The following is an 18,713-nucleotide window of genomic DNA, read 5'->3' as shown; positions in this document are numbered from 1 at the left end:
GTCCCAAGGCGCAAGGCTATTTGTGCCAGCAGCCTGCGCCAGCAAGATAGCAGAAGCAGGAAGAGAGCCAGCCAGAAGACATGTACCCTGCTGGAAGACACCCATCCCTGAAGATCGAGAAAGAGGCCATCCAGGTACCACAAGGCAGTTACGTCAGACTGGGACACTTCCTGTTTACAGGAGGCTATAAAACCCTTCCCCTGTCCTCACTTGGGGTTGACGCCATTTTAGGCCTCAGCCCACCTGTACCCAGGCACTCATTAAAACAGCATGTTGCTCCACTCTGCCTGGTGTTGTCTGTTGGTGCACTCTCGGGGTTCGAACCAATATAAGAACTTTACAAATAGAACTTTTTTTCTGAGACAGGGTCTCAACTCTGTCACCCAGGTTGGAGTGCAGTGGCAAGACCATAGCTCACTGCAACTTCAACCTGCTGGTCTCAAGCAGTCCTCCCATCTCAGTTCCTCAAGTAGCTGGCACTACAGGTGCATACCACCAGGCCAGGCTAATTTTACTTATTTATTGTAGACATGAAGTCTCACTGACTTGCACAGGCTGGTCTCGAACACCTGGACTCAAATGATCCTCCTACCTCAGCCTCCCAAAACGCTGAGATTATAGGGGTGAGCCACAGCACCTGGCCTAAATTCTTCCTGTATTTGCTTGGTGAAAGAACTAAACTTTCCCAGCATTTTTACTTAAATGAACAGAAGTTTGCTGGAACTGGATGTTCAGGAATTTGTTTTGTATTTAGACAAGAGTTTATGACACTGGCTTACCTCAAAAATATATTTTATGGTATTAAAACATATTAGGATTTAGAAGCATTTTAACAAATTCTTACAACTACTGATCAGAAATTATCATGACTGTTAATATTTATGCTTCCCTCTGTTTTCAGTTTCATCCAATGCTTCTAATTTAACTACTGCATGGCATGTTTCAGAAAAAATTTAATAAATAAAAAATTTGTATTCCATTGGCTTAGATTTAAATTTTATATCTATTTTATCTTCATACATGTTATGATTTTCAATACACAGTAGCAGAAAACTCAGGATGATTTTTCCTGTGCAAAACGAAAAATTGAAGATTGCACAAATCAGTTTCCCTGAAGTGTAAGTAACTGAAGTCTTAAAGCAGTTGAATGCTCTGCTATAAAAAACTAGCATGTGTATGTGTATACACACATATATATGTATATAAATCTATATATTGAAATATTTGCCTTAATAAAATCATTGGGATCTCTAAGAATGGTATCGAATGGAAAGTCTGGGAATTCTTATCAGGAATCCTCATAAACTCAAGCCCTGGTGAATAAAAATAATAGAATGAAGGCCAGGAGTGGTGGCTTACACTTGAAATCCCAGCACTTTGGGCGGCCAAGGCGGGCAGATCGATTAAGCCCAGAGTTCAAGACCAGCCTGGGCAACATTGCAAAATCCTGTCTCTACAAAAAATATAAAAACTAGCTGGGTGCGGTGGTGTGGGCCTGTTGTCCCAGTTACTTGGGAGGCTGAGGTGGGAAGACTGCTTGAGCCCAGGAAGTCAAGGCTATAGTGAGCCGTGTTTGTGCCACGGCACTATAGCCTGGATGAAAGAGCAAGACTTTGTCTCCAAAATTTAAAAAAGAAACCAAAAAAATAATAAAAGTATAGAGAATTGTTTCCTAATATCATCAAAGAACAGAGGCTAGGAAGGGAAAATAGCAAGGCATATATATTTCAAGAAGCAATAGATATTTTAAGGATTAACTAAAATCTTTATAGTCTTTGCAAGGTATATTTTATTATTTCTTTATTTTGCATTAAAACTTTTAAAATTATAGAAGAGGAATTGCAGAAAAGGAATCCAGCAAAATGGAAATATTTATTTTATGTCCTACCCTAAAGGAGGAACTATAAGAGGTAGAGCAGGTGGTAACAGCTGTAGAAAAGAGGCCCTCTAGACAAATCCTAAGGGATTTTGGAAGGAAGAAAGAGATGTTGGCCTGAGACCTGAGATGAAAAAACTAATGAAGCTGGTGTGGAGCTTTAACTAGCCTGAGGCCTAATTGCTTCCTCAACAGGTGATGGATTTAGGGCAGCAGTCCTCAGCACTGGCTGCACATCAGAATAACCTATGAAGCTTTTGCAAAGTTTCCACGCTAGGGCGAAACTCTCTTGAGAGTAAGATATAACCGGATCGAGGTGGGATGAGGGCCTGGGCCTGAGCATTTTAAAACGTTGCCAGTAATTTCTGTGCTTTCAGGATCACTGAGGTAAGGTTTTTCTCACTTGATATGTTTATTTTTGCAAGTTCAGCATCTGAAGATGTTTCTTTTGAATTTATTACGTGCAATTACTATATCCTGCCGTTAGGTGAGTAATGATCCCATTAGTTCTTTGGGCCACAGTCTAGCCAGGCTTAAAGTATGAGAAACAGAAAAACAGTAGCACACCCAAATTTTTTAAGAAAAAAGTAAAATAAAATATACTTTATTAAAACAGTTAAATACATTTAGGATTACAACCCTCTAAACTAATGTTTAAACTGAGCTTGAAAATCAGTCTGATACCTTCCTCACTAATCTGTAGTTGTTAGCAATCAATGTTTATTCTCAACTTGGTTATTCATAACCATTCTTCTTTAAAATGTTTCCTTCATTCTCTAAATCCTTATCTTGGAGATAGGCCTCTTATATTGAACACTAGTATAGTCTTACATGACTATTTCTGTCCAAAAGACATTTCTATGTTCTGGAAAGAAAACTGAAATGCTTGTTCATTGTATCTTATCTCTTTAATTTCATTTTTTGTGTCTTGTGTGGGCCAAAATGTAACATGCTTTTTCCACATTAGTAGTCATAAAACAGGCAGGACATGGTGGCTCACACCTGTAATCCCAACACTTTGGGAGGCTGAGGAGGGTGGATCACCTGAGGTCAGGAGTTGAGACCAGCCTGGGCAACATGGTGAAACCCCATCTCTACTAAAAATACAAAAATTAGCCAGGCATGGTTGTGCATGTCTGTGGTCCCAGCTACTTGGGGGGCTGAGGCAGCAGGATTGCTTAAGCCTGGGAATTTGAGGCTGCAGTGAGCCATGTTCTTGCCACTGCTCCAGCCTGGGTGACAAAGCAAGATCTTGTCTCAAAAATTTTTTAAAAAGGCATAAAACAAACTTATTTCTGATACATGTGTCATGCAAAAGAATGTATTTCTTTTCTATAAAAACATTACATTTTAGAATAATATTTCTTAAAAGAAATAATAGAAAATTACCGTTTTGCAATCATCATACAAATAATTGATTGAAGCAGCAGTCATCAATGGATGCTAAGATGCTTGAGTCCAAGTTTCACAGTGTATTTATCTAGTCTTAAAGGACTTCCCACAAATTAGAATAACAAAGATAAAAGTGGTAACTTTATAGTGGAGAAACCTGGCAGATACTACTTTAACCAAGAAAGGACATTCCAAGGGCACATGTCGTCAGGACCTCCTGAGGCTGTGTCATCGGCAAAAAATAATTCAAAAAAAGAAAAGAAAAAAATAAGGACATACCAGTAATTATGTGCCTCCTGATGTGAAGCACTGAGAAGGATACATTATCGCCTAATATGGTGTTACCACCAAAAATGCCTAGCCTGAAACTGATCGTAAAAAATTAATCCAATCAGCCTGGGCACAGTGGCTTATGCCTGTAATCCCAGCACTTTGGGAGGCCTAGGTGGGAGAATCACTTGAGGCCAGCCTGGGCCATATGTTGAAACCCTGTCTCTTCAAAAAATAGGAAAAAATTAACTGAGTGTGGTGGCACACACCTGTAGTCTCAGCTACTCAGGAGGGTGAAGTGGGAGGATTACCTGAGCCCAGAAAATTGAGGCTGCAGTGAGCTGTGGTGGTACCACTGCACTCTAGCCTGGGCTACAGAGTGAGACTAGGTCTCTTAAAAAAAAAAAAAGTCTGGTGACAGTGGCTCTCGCCTGTAATCCCAACACTTTGGGAGGCCGAGGCGGGCGAATTACTTGAAACTAGGGGTTCGAGACCAGCCTGGCCAACAGAGAAACCCCGTCTCTGCTAAAAATACAAAAATAAGCTGGGTGTGGTGGCGGGCACCTGCAGTCCCAGCCAATCAGGAGGCTGAGGCAGGAGAATCATTTGAACCTGGGAGGTGGAGGTTGCAGTGAGCTGAGCTTGCGCCACTGCACTCCAGCCTGGGAGACAGAGCGAGACTCCCTCTCAAAAAAAAAAAAAAAAAAAAATGGAAGAACTGTTCCATATCAAAGTAGATTAAAAAGCATGACAATTAAATGCAATGCATGATCCTGAATCAGATTCTGGATGGAAAAGGTAATTATTTTTTCACAAATGATATTAAAGGAACAACTGGAGAAATTGGTATATGCATTGTCCAGTACCATATCATTGTTAAATTTTCAGAATATGATCATTGTGAGAGGTGAAGCCGGCTGGGCTTCTGGGTCCGGTGGGACTTGGAGAACTTTTCTGTCTAGCTAAAGGATTGTAAATGCACCAATCAGCACTCTGTGCCTAGCTAATCGGGTAGGGAGTTGGAGAACTTTTCTGTCTAGCTAAAGTATTGTAAATGCACCAGTCAGCACTCTGTGTCTAGCTAAAGGTTTGTAAATGCACCAGTCAGCACTCTGTAAAAACAGACCACTCGGCGCTCTGTAAAATGGACCAATCAGCACTCTGTAAAACGGACCAATCAGCGTTCTAAAAAATGGACCAATCAGCAGGATGTGGGTGGGGCCAAATAAGGGAATAAAACCTGGCCGCCTGGCCCAGCACCAGCAACCTGTTTGGGTCCCCTCATGTGCTTTGTTATTTCAGTCCTCGCAGTAAGTCTTGCTGCTGCTTACTCTTTGGGTCTGCACTACCTTTATGAGCTGTAATGCTGCTCATTGCGAAGGTCTGCAGCTTCACTCCCGAAGTCAGTGAGACCAGGAACCCACTGGGAGGGATGAACAACTCTGGACCTGCCACTTTTAAGAGCTGTAACACTCACTGCGAAGGTTTGTAGCTTCACTCATGAAGTCAGCGAGACCACGAACCCACCAGAAGGAAGAAACTCTGAACGCATCTGAACATCTGAAGGAACAAACTCTGGACACACCATCTTTAAGAACTGTAACACTCACCGCGAGGGTCCGGTCCGCGGGTTCATTCTTGAAGTCAGCGAGACCAAGAACCCACCGGAAGGAACCAATTCCGGACACAATTGTGCTCTAGCTATGTAATGCAAAGTCATGGTTTTTGTGAGACACATGCTAAAATTATTTAGGGGTAAAGAACCATGATGTCTGCAGGTTACTATCTAATCATTAATATTTCATCAAAAGTAATAAAATGATAATTATATACATAAAGAGAGAAAAAAATGACAATTTGTTAGCAACTGATGAACGTAGATGACAGATATAAGGGAGCTCATTGTACTATATCTGTAAGTCTTCGATTTTTTAGAAAGTAAAAATTTGAAAAATTCACATATATAGGCTGGGTGTGGTGACTCACACCTGTAATCCCAGTGCTTTGGGAGACCGAGGTGGGTGGATTGCTTAAACTGAAGCATTTGAGGCCAGTCTGGGCAACATAGTGGGACCCCGTCTCCACAAAAAATAAGAAAATTAGCCAGGCGTGGTGGCATGCACCTGTAGTCCCAGCTACTGGGAGACTGAGGTAGGAGGATCGCTTAAGCCTGGGAGGTCCAGGATGGTCCAGCCATGACCACACCACTGCACTCCAACCTATGTGACAGAGTAACACTCTGTCTGAAAAAAAAAAAAAAAAAAAAAAAAACACAAAAACCAACAAACTCATAGAGTACTCAATAGCCTTGTTAAGAGACATTGTTTGCGAATGTCCCTAGTATGTTTTCTTTTTTTATTCCGCTTCTCCTTTTACCCATTCTTGAACACTTCAACAAAAAAAAATTTTTTTTCGAGACGGAGTTTAACTCTTGTTGCTCAGGCTGGAGTGCAACGGCACGATCTCGGCTCACCATAACCTCTGCCTCGCAGGTTCAAGGGATTCTGCTGCCTCAGCCTCTCAAGTAGCTGGGATTACAGGTATGCGCCACCAGGCCCAGCTAATTTTGTATTTTTAGTAGAAATGGGGTTTCTCTATGTTGGTCAGGCTGGTTGTGAACTCCCAACCTCAGGTGATCTGCCCACCTCGGCCTCCCAAAGTGCTGGGATTACAGGTGTGAGCCACCGTGCCTGACCACTTCAACAAATTTTTAATGATTTGTGAAGAGACAGACAGTAAAGCTCTAGGAAAGAATCCTACTTAAATTAAATCATTTTAAAATTGACAAAATCGTTTCATAGTTCAATAACCATCTCCTAATTTATAGGTTTAATAAATTCAGGCTTTTTGATAGTTGAGTTTTTCTGAGATTTTTTTTGTTTGTTTTTTGAGACAGAGTCTTGCTCTGTCACCCAGGCTGGAGTGCAGTGGCATGATCTCGGCTCACTGCAACCTCTGCCTCCAAGTTAAAGCGATATTCCTGCCTCAGCCTCCTGAATAGCTAGGACTACAGGTATGTGCCACCACACCTGGCTTTTTTTTTTTTTTTTTTTTGTATTTATAGTACAGACAGCGTTTTACCATGTTGGCCAGGCTGGTCTTGAACTCCTGACCTCAAGCAATCTGCCCGCCTTGGCCTCCCAAAGTGCTGGGCTTACAGGCATGCACCATCACACACAGCCTGAGGGCTTTTTTTTTTTTTTTTGTGACGGAGTCTCACTCTGTCGCCCAGGCTGGAGTGCAGTAGCGCGATCTCAGCTCCCTGCACTGCAGCCTCCGCCTCCCTGGTTCAAGTGATTCTCCTGCCTCAGCCTCCCAAGTAGCTTGGACTATAGGCACATGGCACCACACCCGGCTAATTTTTTACTTTTAGTAGAGATGGGGTTTCACCACGTTGGCCAGGCTGGTCTCAAACTCCTGATCCACCCGCCTCGGCCTCCCTAAGTGCTGAGATTACAGGCGTGAGCCACTGCACCCAGCTGAGTTTTTTTATCATAGTAAAAGATATATAGCATAAAAGTTACCATTGTAACTATTTTTAATGGCATTGAGTGTATTCGCATTATTGTGCAACCGTCACCATTGTCCGTCTCCAGAATTTTGCATCATCCCTTACTGAAACTGTACTCATTAAACAATACTTCCCTATTCCTACTGTATATCTTTATATATTCTGCATATTAATCGCTTGTCAGATATGCGATTCACAAATATTTCCTCTCCATTTTATTGTTTGCCTTTTTACTTTGATGCACAAAGTCTTTAATTTTGATGAAGTCTGCTTTGTTTTGTGTTCTGTGCTTTTGGTGTCATAGCCAAGAAATCATTTCTGTTTTGATTTTCAAAGTGGTGAATAGCCATAGGTTTTTTTTTTCCCTCACATTTAGAAAAGAAATGAGAATTCCAGTTATTTATCATCTGTGGCATGTGCAACTGACACATTTTGGTCACAGCAGTGTGTAACTTCAAAATGAAAGTACATAAATTTTTTGTAACTAAATTATCACTGACCCATTTGCTGAAATGTAGTTCCTTTTTTTTTTTTGAGATGGAATCTTGCTCTGTTGCCCAGGCTGGAGTGCAGTGGCGCAATATTGGCTCACTGCAACTTCCATCTCCCAGGTTCCCGCGATTCTTCTGCCTCAGCCTCCTGAGTAGCTGGAATTACAGGCTCGTGTCATGCCCTGCTAATTTTTTTTTTTTTGCATTTTTAGTAGAGACGGGGTTTCTCCATGTTGGCCAGGCTGGTCTCAAACTCCTGACCTCATGGTCCGCCCTCCTCGGCCTCCCAAAGTTCTGGGATTACAGACATGAGCCACTGCACCTGGCAAATGTAGTTCCTTTTAAGTCATCCTTTTCTCAGGGGATTTCCTCATATGCTCCAAAACAAATGCCTGTTTGTTCTGTTTTGTTTTGTTTTGTTTCTGTTCAGGCCTCTTCATTTTGCCTGAGTGTCTTTTGTGAGATATCCACACTGCTAGGCACAGATGTCCTCTACCTGTGCCTGTCTCTGAAGACTCTAACTTGCCCTCTGGCCAGAGGAAGAAGGAGGAAACCTTGCCTTTTCCCCAGCCCTGATCCAGGTGCCTTGAGCTTCCTGGCATAGATGTCTGTTTCAACTTCCTGCCCCAGGGTGGACATGGTGCTCGGTCCAGCAGGTGGCAGGAGGCAGAACCATTGTGAAAGGTGTTGAGACTACCACAATAGGAGAAAGAGATTAGAGTTCAATTCCAAATACAGCAAGGACAGTGGAAATTTATTAATATAACCAAGGAACAGAATGTGAGGTGTGTGCAAGGTCACTGGATGAAAAATTACTTAAGAAGAAACATCAAGGATAGAGGAAGTCTTATTACACTGACTTAACAGGATTCTTGCTAAAGGTAGACCAAGTAGTCAGACATCAAAGGTAGGTGCTTCCCTCTAAACTGATGTAGGAGCGTTCTTGCTATTTATTACTGGGCTATGCAAGCCCAGAAAGCATGCGGACCAAGGTCAAGGGCTGGTGAAGAAGAGGGCTCAAACTATACTAAAGTTAAATCAAGGAGCAAATCGTCGTCAGTCTCTCTCTCTCTCTTTTTTTTTTTTTCTGTTCAAAGAGAGAAGAGTCAATACAATACAGTGGACAGTACACCTTTTTTTTTTTTGTCATCCAGGCTGGAGTAGAATGGTACGATCATATCTTATTGCAGCCTCCATCTCCTGGGCCCAAGTGGTCCTCCTACCCCAGCCTCCTGGGTAGCTGGGAGCACAGGTGTGTACTGCTATGCCCTGACTAACTTTTCTATTTTTTGTAGAGCTCAAGCAATCCTCCCCCTAGGCCTCCCGAAGTGCCGGGGTTACTGGCATGAACCACTGTGCCAGGCCCAATTTGATGCTTTTCTTGCAATTCAACGTATCAAATAAACATAATTTTAAAAAAATCTCTCTCTTTACAAGGTGAAAGAATAAATTCTTTGAGATTTTCCAGAGGCCCTTTAGGAAACATCAAATTCCATTCAAAATCAAGATTTCATTTAGAATTTGATTTGGGGAAGACAAAATTGTCAGAAATATCAAAAGGTTTGAGCATTTGAGTAAATGAAATCTATGTATGACACTGTGAAACAATAACCACCTATTTGATCAAAGTGACAGCAAAAGAATTCAAAAGTAGGCCAGGAGCAGTGGCTCACATCTGTGATCCCAGCACTTCAGGAGGCCAAGGTGGGAGGATCATGAGGTCAGGAGTTCAAGACCAGCCTGGCCAATATGGTGAAAACCCATCTCTACTAAAAATACAAAAGTTAGCAGGGCATGGTGGCACGTGCCTGTAGCCCCAGCTACTCAGAAGGCTGAGGCAGGAGAATCACTTGAACCTGGGAGGCAGAGGTTGCAGTGAGCCGAGATTACACCATAGCACTCCAGCCTGGGCTACAGAGCGAGACTCTGTCTCATTAAAAAAAAAAAAAGAATTCAAAAGTAAGTATAGAAGATAAAACAGCCGGGTGCGGTGGCTCACACCTGTAATCCTAACACTTTGGGAGGCCGAGGCGGGTGGATCACGAGGTCAGGAGATCGAGACCATTCTGGCTCACATGGTGAAACCCCGTCTCTACTAAAAATACAAAAAAATTAACTGGGCCTGGTGGCAGGCGCCTGTAGTCCCAGCTACTCCGGAGGCTGAGGCAGGAGAATGGCATGAACCCAGGAGGCGGAGCTTGCAGTGAGCCGAGATCGCACCACTGCACTCCAGCCTCCTGGGTGACAGAGCGAGACTTCATCTCAAAAAAAAAAAAAAAAAAAAAGAAGATAAAACAACTGTAAAGGAAACATAGCTTTTTTTTTTTTTTTTTGAGACGGGGTCTTACTCTGTTGCCCAGGCTGGAGTGCAGTGGCATGATCTCGGCTCACTGCAACCTCTGCCTCCTGGGTTCAGGTGATTCTTTTGCCTGAGTAGCTGGGATTACAGGTGCCCGCCACCATGGCCAGCTAATTTTTCGTATTTTTAGTAGAGATGGGGTTTCATTATGTTGGCCAGGCTGGTCTCAAACTCCTGGCCTCAGGTGATCCGCCCACCTCGGCCTCCCAAAGTGCAGGGATTACAGGCGTGAGCCACGGCTCCCGTCTCATAGCTCTTTTAAAAAGTGAAAAGTGTTGTCTTAAATAATGAAGGACATAATCAAGGTTAACATAAAGCATAGAAAATTACTCTGATAAGACACAAAATCTTGGTTTCCTGGGCAGATCACTCAAAAGAGAAGGATAACCTCTTTCTCTTATAATCTCTTATTAAGAGCAGACCAATAATCCAAGGAAACTTTGTCATTTTTAATATAGAGAAAGCTAAATTCTAGTTTCGCACCAGTGTACTTTTGGTGTACAATTTTACTCTTTCTAGTGTACTTTTTTTATTTTTTAAAACCCTTATAAATAAACCTATCCAATCTTAGTCAGCTTTGACCACGAGATAAAATTCCTTTTCCAAGATTCCTTTTCCACAAGCACTCTACAACTTTTTATATCCATTCAGTTTTTGTCTTCTACTTTTTATCTTTCTCATTCTGGAACAACCAGTCATTTTAATCTAGGATAAAATTACTCTCTTTTTCTCTTAACAGAAACACATCCTACATTGCTTGCATACTTTTTATGCAAAGTTGCTTCTCCTCACCCTTACAATTTCTAGTAGTTTTATTTACATATATTGATTATTATTTTTAACCATTAGTAACCTTTTTTTTTAACAGAGAAAACTAGGAAGTAGACAATTGTGGATTGTCTGTCACATACCAGCCGTCTGTGGCAGACTAGCATATTTTATGAATATATATCATCCGACAATTTTTATAGGTATATGCTTCTTCATAGTACAATTTTTCAATGTGGCAAAAAGAACATGTTTATTAATAGATCCAAATATATTTAGCTTGGCTGTACCATATAAAAATGAGAAACCAGAAGTATATAAAATTAAACTTATGCTTAATAATGAATGTTTCAGTAGTTTATCTTACTTAGAAATGATCTACATATTTAATGGATATCTATTATTTAACTTAGCATAACTCTAAGGTTCCAAGTTACTAAAAAGATTTTGGAAACTATTTTCAGGCAGACATACCATTAAACATAGCTAGCCATCATCTCACGTTATTTCTCTGTTAAGTACTTTTATAGTCTACGCCTGTTAGGCAAGTATCGCATAAGCAAAAACCTAAAAAGGTTCAATACATTGGTTTTTTTGTTTTACTGCTGTGCTTGATATGCATAAAGTAACGAATATCAAGTGACTCATTTTTACTACATCATTACTTGTACATTTGTTCTTAGAGTGAATTTATAATTTTTATAGTCTTTTTGTTGTTGTTTTGAGCTAGGGTCTCACTCCATTGCCTGGCTGGAGTGAATGAATGGCGTGATCTCCTCTCACTGCAGCCTCGACCTCCCAGGCTCAGGTGATCCTCCCACCTTGGCCTCTGGGGTAGCTGGGACGAGAGGCGCATGCCACCATGCCTGGCTAATTTTTTGTATTTTTTGTAGAGACAGGGTCTTACTATATTGCCCAGGCTGGTGTTGAGCTCCTGGGCTCAGGCAATCTGCCCACCTTGGTCCCCAAAGTCCTGGGATTACAGGTATGAACCACCACACCTGGCCAATTTTTATAATCTTAAATATCTAGTAAATATAATATTACCTCACTTGACTAGTAACCCCAAGTAGAATAAAAATGAGCATATCATACTTAATGATGAAAATTATAAGACATACTCATTTTTATTAAGCCAATAATACCAAATTAGTCTTATTTATCAAAGATTTACTCAATACATGTGAACTTGAAAAACATTTGGATTAGTTCTTATATTTCTAAGAGTTTTAGGAATATTAACTTTACTTAAGCATGTATTTATCTCTAAGTCAGTTTAAACAGCATTCTTTTATAGGATTTCAGAAATTAATTCGATGGGGCCAGGCGTGGTGGCTCACGTCTGTAATCTCAACACTTTGGGAGGCCAAGGCAAGTGGATCACTTGAGGCCAGGAGCTTGAGACCAGCCTGGCCGGCATGGTGAAACCCTGTCTCTACTAAAAAATAAGAGAGGCCAGGTGTAGTGGCTCATGCCTGTAATCCCAGCACTCTGGGAGGCTGAGGTGGGAGGATCACCTGAGGTCAGGAGTTCAAGGCCAGCCTGGCCAACATGGCGAAACCCTATCTCTACTGAAAATACAAAAATTAGCTGGGTGTTGTGGTGCACACCTGTAATCCCGGCTACTCAGGAGGCTGAGGCAGGGAAATTGCTCCAACCCAGGAGGTAGAGGTTGCAGTTAGCCAAGATTGCGCCACTGCACTCCAGCCTAGGCAACAGAGTGAGACTACGTCTCAAAAAAAAAAAAAAAAGAGAGAGAAAGAGACAATAAAAATCTGTACGTTCTGTTTTTAAATTTTAAATTTTAAATTTTAAATTTTTTACAGAGTTTTGCGTTTTGCCCAGGCTAAAGTGGCACAATCTCAGCTCACTGCAACCTCCACCCCCTAGGTTCAAGTGATTCTTCTGCCTCAGCCTCCCGAGTAGCTGGGCGCCCACCACCATGCCCAGCTAATTTTTGTATTTTTAGTAGAGATGAGGTTTTGCCACGTTGGCCAGGCCAGTTTCGAACTCCTGGCCTCATATGATTCACCCGCCTCTGCCTCCCAAACTGTTAGGATTACAGGCATGAGCCGCCGAGCCCAGCCTGTCCTTATATCTTAAGAATCAAAATCAAAAGTGCTTCAACAGACTGTCATTTGCTGCCCTTCTTCAGGAGCCAGACTCATCAACGTGATCCCTAATCAGTCAGGAGTGAAGGCAAAGTCTTCAAAGTGAACACTTGAGGTCCTGGGTGAGCAGTTTTGGGAGTCCATTGATGAATCTGATCCTATCTGAGTCACAACACCATAACAGTTCAGGAAAAAATTATTCTGACACTTGTTACAACGATAAGGAAGACTTTATTCAGGACAATTACAATAGGTATCAAGACTCAATAGAGTAGAGAGACAGGGCTCAATTCCAAATACAGCAAGGACAAGTGGAGAGTTGTGGAGTCTGTGGATGGAAATTATGAAGATGAGACATCAACGGTAGGCAAATTCTTTTTTTTTTTTTTTTTTTTTTCCTTTTTGAGACAAGGTCTTGCTCTGTTACTGTCGCTCAGGCTGGAGTGCAGTGGCACAATCATGGCTCACTGCAGACTTGACCTCCTGGGCTCAAACAATCCTTTTATCTCAGCCTCCTGAGTAGCTGGGACCACAGGTGTGTACCACCATGCCTAGCTAATTTTTTAATTTTGTTTTTTTTTAGAGATGAGGTCTTGCTATGTTACCCACACTGGTCTTCAACTCTTGGCCTCAAATGATCCTCCTGCCTGGCACTCCCAAAGCGTTGAGATTACAGGCGTGAGCCACCATGCCCAGCCTACAGTAGGGAGATGATTGTTAAACAACTTAAACAGGGCTCTTGCTAAAGCAGGCCAGGGTGATCAGGTATTAAGGATTGGGGATTCTCTCAATACTGACTTAATAGAATTCATGATACAACTGAACTATGCAGGCCTGGCAAGGATGGGAGCCAACATTGAGGCTAATTGAAAGGAGAAGAGAATTCAGAGGATTTTTTTTTTTTTTGAGATGGGGTCTCACTATGTCGTCCAGGCTGAAATGCAGTGGTGAGATTTCAGCTCACTGCAACCTTCACCTCCTGGGTTTAAGTGATTCTCCTACCTCAGCCACCCTTGTAGCTGGGATTACAGGTGTGTGCCACCACATCCGGCTAATTTTTTTTTATTTTTTTTTGTATTTTTAGTAGAGACAGGTTTTCACTGTTGGGCACACTGGTCTCAAACTCCTGGCCTCAAGTGATCTGCCCACCTCAGCCTCCCAAAGTCCTGGGTTTACAGGCATGAACCACCATGCCCGGCCCATTCAGAGGATCTTGACTAAAATTTGATCAAGGAGAGTCTTTGCCAGTCCCTACAAGGGGGGGTCCGTATTTCCGTTTTGCACTAGGCCCCACAAATTGTGTAGCCAGTCCTGTACATAGCCCAGGTAGCATGAATACATACACTATTTGTTTCCTTGGGATTCTATTTCCTCAGGCATTAGCTGGCGAAAAGTTTAGCCTAAGTATTCTTCTTGCCACAATCTGGTCTCCAGATCTCCTAGTGAACACATGCTTGGACAAAGCCAAGCACTTATCTCCCAAGAATGAAATAATTTTTAGCTATGGATTAGTTCCAATTGAGTTTATGCAGGAAAATATTTTCTATCTCTAGAGTGGCATGGTTCAGTTGATAATGTGCTAATTTAAATGACTAAGCAGAATGTTAACATCTCAGTTTGAAGGATCTGAGTGTGTGTAACTTGCTGATTCATGGCTTCTTTTGAAGAACTGGGAATTAACTGGCCTTACGTTTATATTAGTAAAAAGTTTACCAAAGTGTGGCTGGGCATGGTGGCTCACACCTGTAATCCCAGCTACTCAGGAGGCTGAGGCAGGAGAATCACTTGATCCCGGGAAGCAGAGGTTGCAGTGAGCCGAGACTGTGCCACTGCACTCCAGCCTGGGCGACAGAGTAAAACTCTGTCTCAAAAAAAAAAAAAAAAAAGTTTACCAAAGTGAACAGAAATAAGGAGTTGACCTAAGGACAAATTTCAGTTCTTTACCCCCACCCAGAATGCAGAAGCAATCCCCCAAATTGCAGTTTTCCAGCTTCAAATACTCAAAAGATCCAGCCTCCATCAGCCCCTGATAGCAAAGCTTTTGCTGCTGTAATTGTTATACTAAGATTCTTTGATTTTATTTTAGCTAAGCTTTATAGTATGCACTTTTCCTTTGAGTCACACTTTTCGGCCTTTGGAACTTGCCCTATGCTATGGTTTGAATGTGTTCCCCAAAGTTCATGTGTTGGGAAATTAATCCCCAGGGCAACAATGTTGGGAGGTGGGGCCTAGTAAGTGGTGATTATGATATGAGGGCTCTGTCCACATGAAGGGGGTTGGTTAGTTATTGTGAGAGTGGGCTTCTTATAAAGTGAGTTTGGCCCCTCCTGCTCTCTCACACGTGCTGTCTTGCCCTTCCGCCATGGGATAACATAGTAAGAGGGTCCTTGCCAGATGGAGGCCCTTGATCTAGGACTTCTCAGCCTTCAGAACTGTAAGAAATAACTTAAAAATAATAATAACAAATTGCCCAGTCTGTGGTATTCTGTTATAGCGGTAGCTCATACCTGTAATCCCAGCACTTTGGGAGGCCAAGGCGGGTGGGACACTTAAAGTCAAGAATTCGAGACCAGCCTGGCCAACATGGTGAAACCCCATCTCTACCAAAAATACGAAAATTAGCCAGGCATGGTGGCGCATGCTTGTAACCCCAGCTACTCGAGAGGCTGAGGCAGGAGAATTGCTTGAACCCAAAAGGCAGAGATTGCAGTGGGCTGAGATCACACCATTGCACTCCAACCTGGGAGATAGAGCGAGACTCCATCTCAAAAAAAAAAAAAAAAAAAAAAAAAAAAGACAGGGTGTGGTGGCTCACGTCTGTAATCCCAGCACTTTGGGAGGCCGAGGCGGGTGGATCACAAGGTCAGGAGTTCGAGACCAGCCTGACCAACATGGTGAAACCTCGTCTCTACTAAAAATACAAAAATTAGCTGGGCGTGGTGGCATGCGCCTGTAGTCCCAGCTACTCAGGAGGCTGAGGCAGAAGAATCACTTGAATCTTGGGGGGCAGAAGTTGCAGTGAGCCGAGATTGCACCACTGCACTCCAGCCTGGGAGACAGAGTGAAACTCTGTCTCAAAAAAAAAAAAAAAAAAAAAAAAAGAATGGAAAAAGGACAGGTCTAGTTTTGTTTAAACAGGACCCAGGAATAAAGACCTGTTTTTAACTGTAGGCTGCTTTTGAATTAAGTTCAGTTCTGAGAATTGAATTCATTCAGATTAACCCTAGAGACCTAAAGGTTATTAGATTCCTAAAAGCTACTCACCTCCACAAGACCCAAATCAGGTAAGCCTGGAAGTTGACAAAGCAACAAAAGTGGATCCTGACTCTAGAAATCCAAAGCAGCTCTTGACTCCCTAGACAACTTCAGTTTCCTCCAGGACTCACATAGAAGCAAGCCAAGTAGTTATTACATATCTAATTCAGTGTTTCAGTGAAATATGAGAGTGTCGTATTGGGTTAAAGGGCATAGGAAATCCTTTTTGTCACATCACGATGGCTCTTCATTTTATATTCTTTGAATAAGGAAGATTCCAGAAGTTACCCTCTCAACACAAATCACAATGGCTTCCACGATGGGCAGTGATGCTTGAGAAATGTCATGTTGCTTAACACTCAGACTTTTTGAACTATGCATCAATGTATTTGTGTAAAATACGACTATAAGGGCCCTTCATGCAAAGATGTTTACAAACATTTTCATTTTCTTGTAAATAATTACTGGAAAGGGAAAAAAAGCAATTAGAAGGAAGGACTTCAGCATCGTAAGTTCTTGTGCCCCGTCCAAATCTGCTTTCTAAAGTCTCTATGGTAAAACCAGAAATATCATTTTAATGGCCTGGGTGGGTTCTTGCATTGTAAGTATACAGAGCAGTATGTTGAGAAAGCTTAATGCTCTGAATCACCCAATGTACTTTATACATTTATTTAGAGAAGAATAGTTTAGTTTTAATTATTTATGATAATAGCTCTCCGTGCACTAGTAAATGTCCTTTGGTGCATATTTTGTAAAAGTAATGAAGTCTTTGTAATGTGAGCTTTCTCTTCAGCTATATGCTGCCCTCTTCTTTTGCTGAAGAACCAGGGCAGCAGAGTATGTTTGTGTTTGTGTATAAGTGTGTATATAAATTACCAGGCTTGAGGTTTAGCAAAATGCTATTGAACTTAATTGAGGATTTCTAAGAATTATTCCTGGATGTACTCACTGTCCCATCTCCCAGTCATCCTGTCTTACAGCCATAGCCTTAGCAAATTGGCCAGAGAAGGCATCACCATGAGAGAGATGAGCAGCCTGTCTGAATATTTGTTTTCGTTGTTTACTTTCAGTGTTTTTCTTATTGTTCTTCCTCTGTTGCAATAATCTATGATATTGTAATAAAACACATAGCTAGAAAGAATAGAAATCTATTGTATTTCCCTCTGGCCTAAGTTATATATACTATAGCTTATGGATAAGTCTTACTATGTCAAGGAATCTTCTCTTTTTTTCTTTTCTTTTTTTTGAGACAGAGTCTTGCTTTGTCACCCAGGCTGGTGTGCAGTGGTGTGATCTCGGCTCACTGCAACCTCTGCCTCCTGGGTTCAAGCTATTCTCCTGCCTCAGCCTCCTGCATAGCTGGGATTACAGGCACGCACCACCAGGCCTGGCTAATTTTTGTATTTTTAGTAGAGATGGGGTTTCACCATGTTGGCCAGGATGGTCTCCATCTCTTGACCTCATGATCCGCCCACCTCGGCCTCCCAAAGTGCTAGGATTACAGGTGTGAAGCACCGTGCCCAGCATAATTGCCTTATTTTCAAATGAGATCCTAAACTAATCATAGTCATTCAGACAGAACAATAGTTCCGGCAATGTCAAAATTATCCACCTACAGATTAGACATGGCTTCTGTGTGAGTGAAACATACTGACCAGTTTTGCTTCTTGTCTCTAGAAAAAAAAAATAAAGAGCCTTTCAGACATTAGATTTGAAGTAAATCGGCCACCCATGAGTTAAAACCAATGGAAGAAATCAGATAATCTGGATGGAAATCTGGGGGCTGATTCTTGTGGGACAAATGCAGTGCCTGGTTCCTGAAGCAACAATGCCAGAAGGGACATGTGGGGAACATGTCAGACTGAAGGCACCCTGCTCCATGTGGATGGGCACAAAATCGGCAGCAACTTCTAAAATGCGTGGCAATGCCACCTGCCCATCAAGGTTAGAATGTCAGTTCACAGATGCAACAGAAAAGACAAGATTGATCATGGAAATTGCTTTAACATTTCTTTTCTTTTTCTTTTTCTTTGTTTCTTTCTTTCTTTTTTTTTTTTTTTTTTGAGACAGAGTCTCACTCTATCTCCCAGGCTGGAGTGCAGCAGCACAATCTTGGCTCACTGCAACCTCTGCCTCCCAGGTTCAAGCTAATTCTCCTGCCTCAGCCTCCTGAGTAGCTGGGATTACAGGCACATCCCACCATGCCCAGCTAATTTTTGTATTTTTAGTAGAGATGGGATTTCACCACGTTGGCCAGGCTAGTCTTGAACTCCTAACCTCAGGTGATTCTCCTGCCTCGGCCTCCCAAAGTGCTGGGATTATAGGTGTGAGCCATTGCACCCAGCTTTAACATTTCTATCTACAAAGTTTTCTTGTTAAATGGAAGAGGACCATTGCAGTCATCTATTGCCATGTAACAGATATCCCAAAACTTAATGGCTTAAACCATACCATTTTATTTATTTGCTTACAATTCATGTTAAAATTCATTAGTTTAAGGCCGGGCGCGGTGGCTCACCCTTGTAATCCCAGCACTTTGGGAGGCCGAGGCGGGCGGATCACGAGGTCAGGAGATCGAGACCACGGTGAAACCCCGTCTCTACTAAAAATACAAAAAATTAGCTGGGCGTGGTGGCGGGCGCCTGTAGTCCCAGCTATTCGGAGAGGCTGAGGCAGGAGA

Source organism: Nomascus leucogenys, chromosome 7b (assembly GCF_006542625.1).
Source record: "Nomascus leucogenys isolate Asia chromosome 7b, Asia_NLE_v1, whole genome shotgun sequence".
Classification (NCBI taxonomy): Eukaryota; Metazoa; Chordata; class Mammalia; order Primates; family Hylobatidae; genus Nomascus; species Nomascus leucogenys.
The sequence above is the reverse complement of the archived record's forward strand: the minus strand, read 5'-3'. Positions refer to the sequence as shown.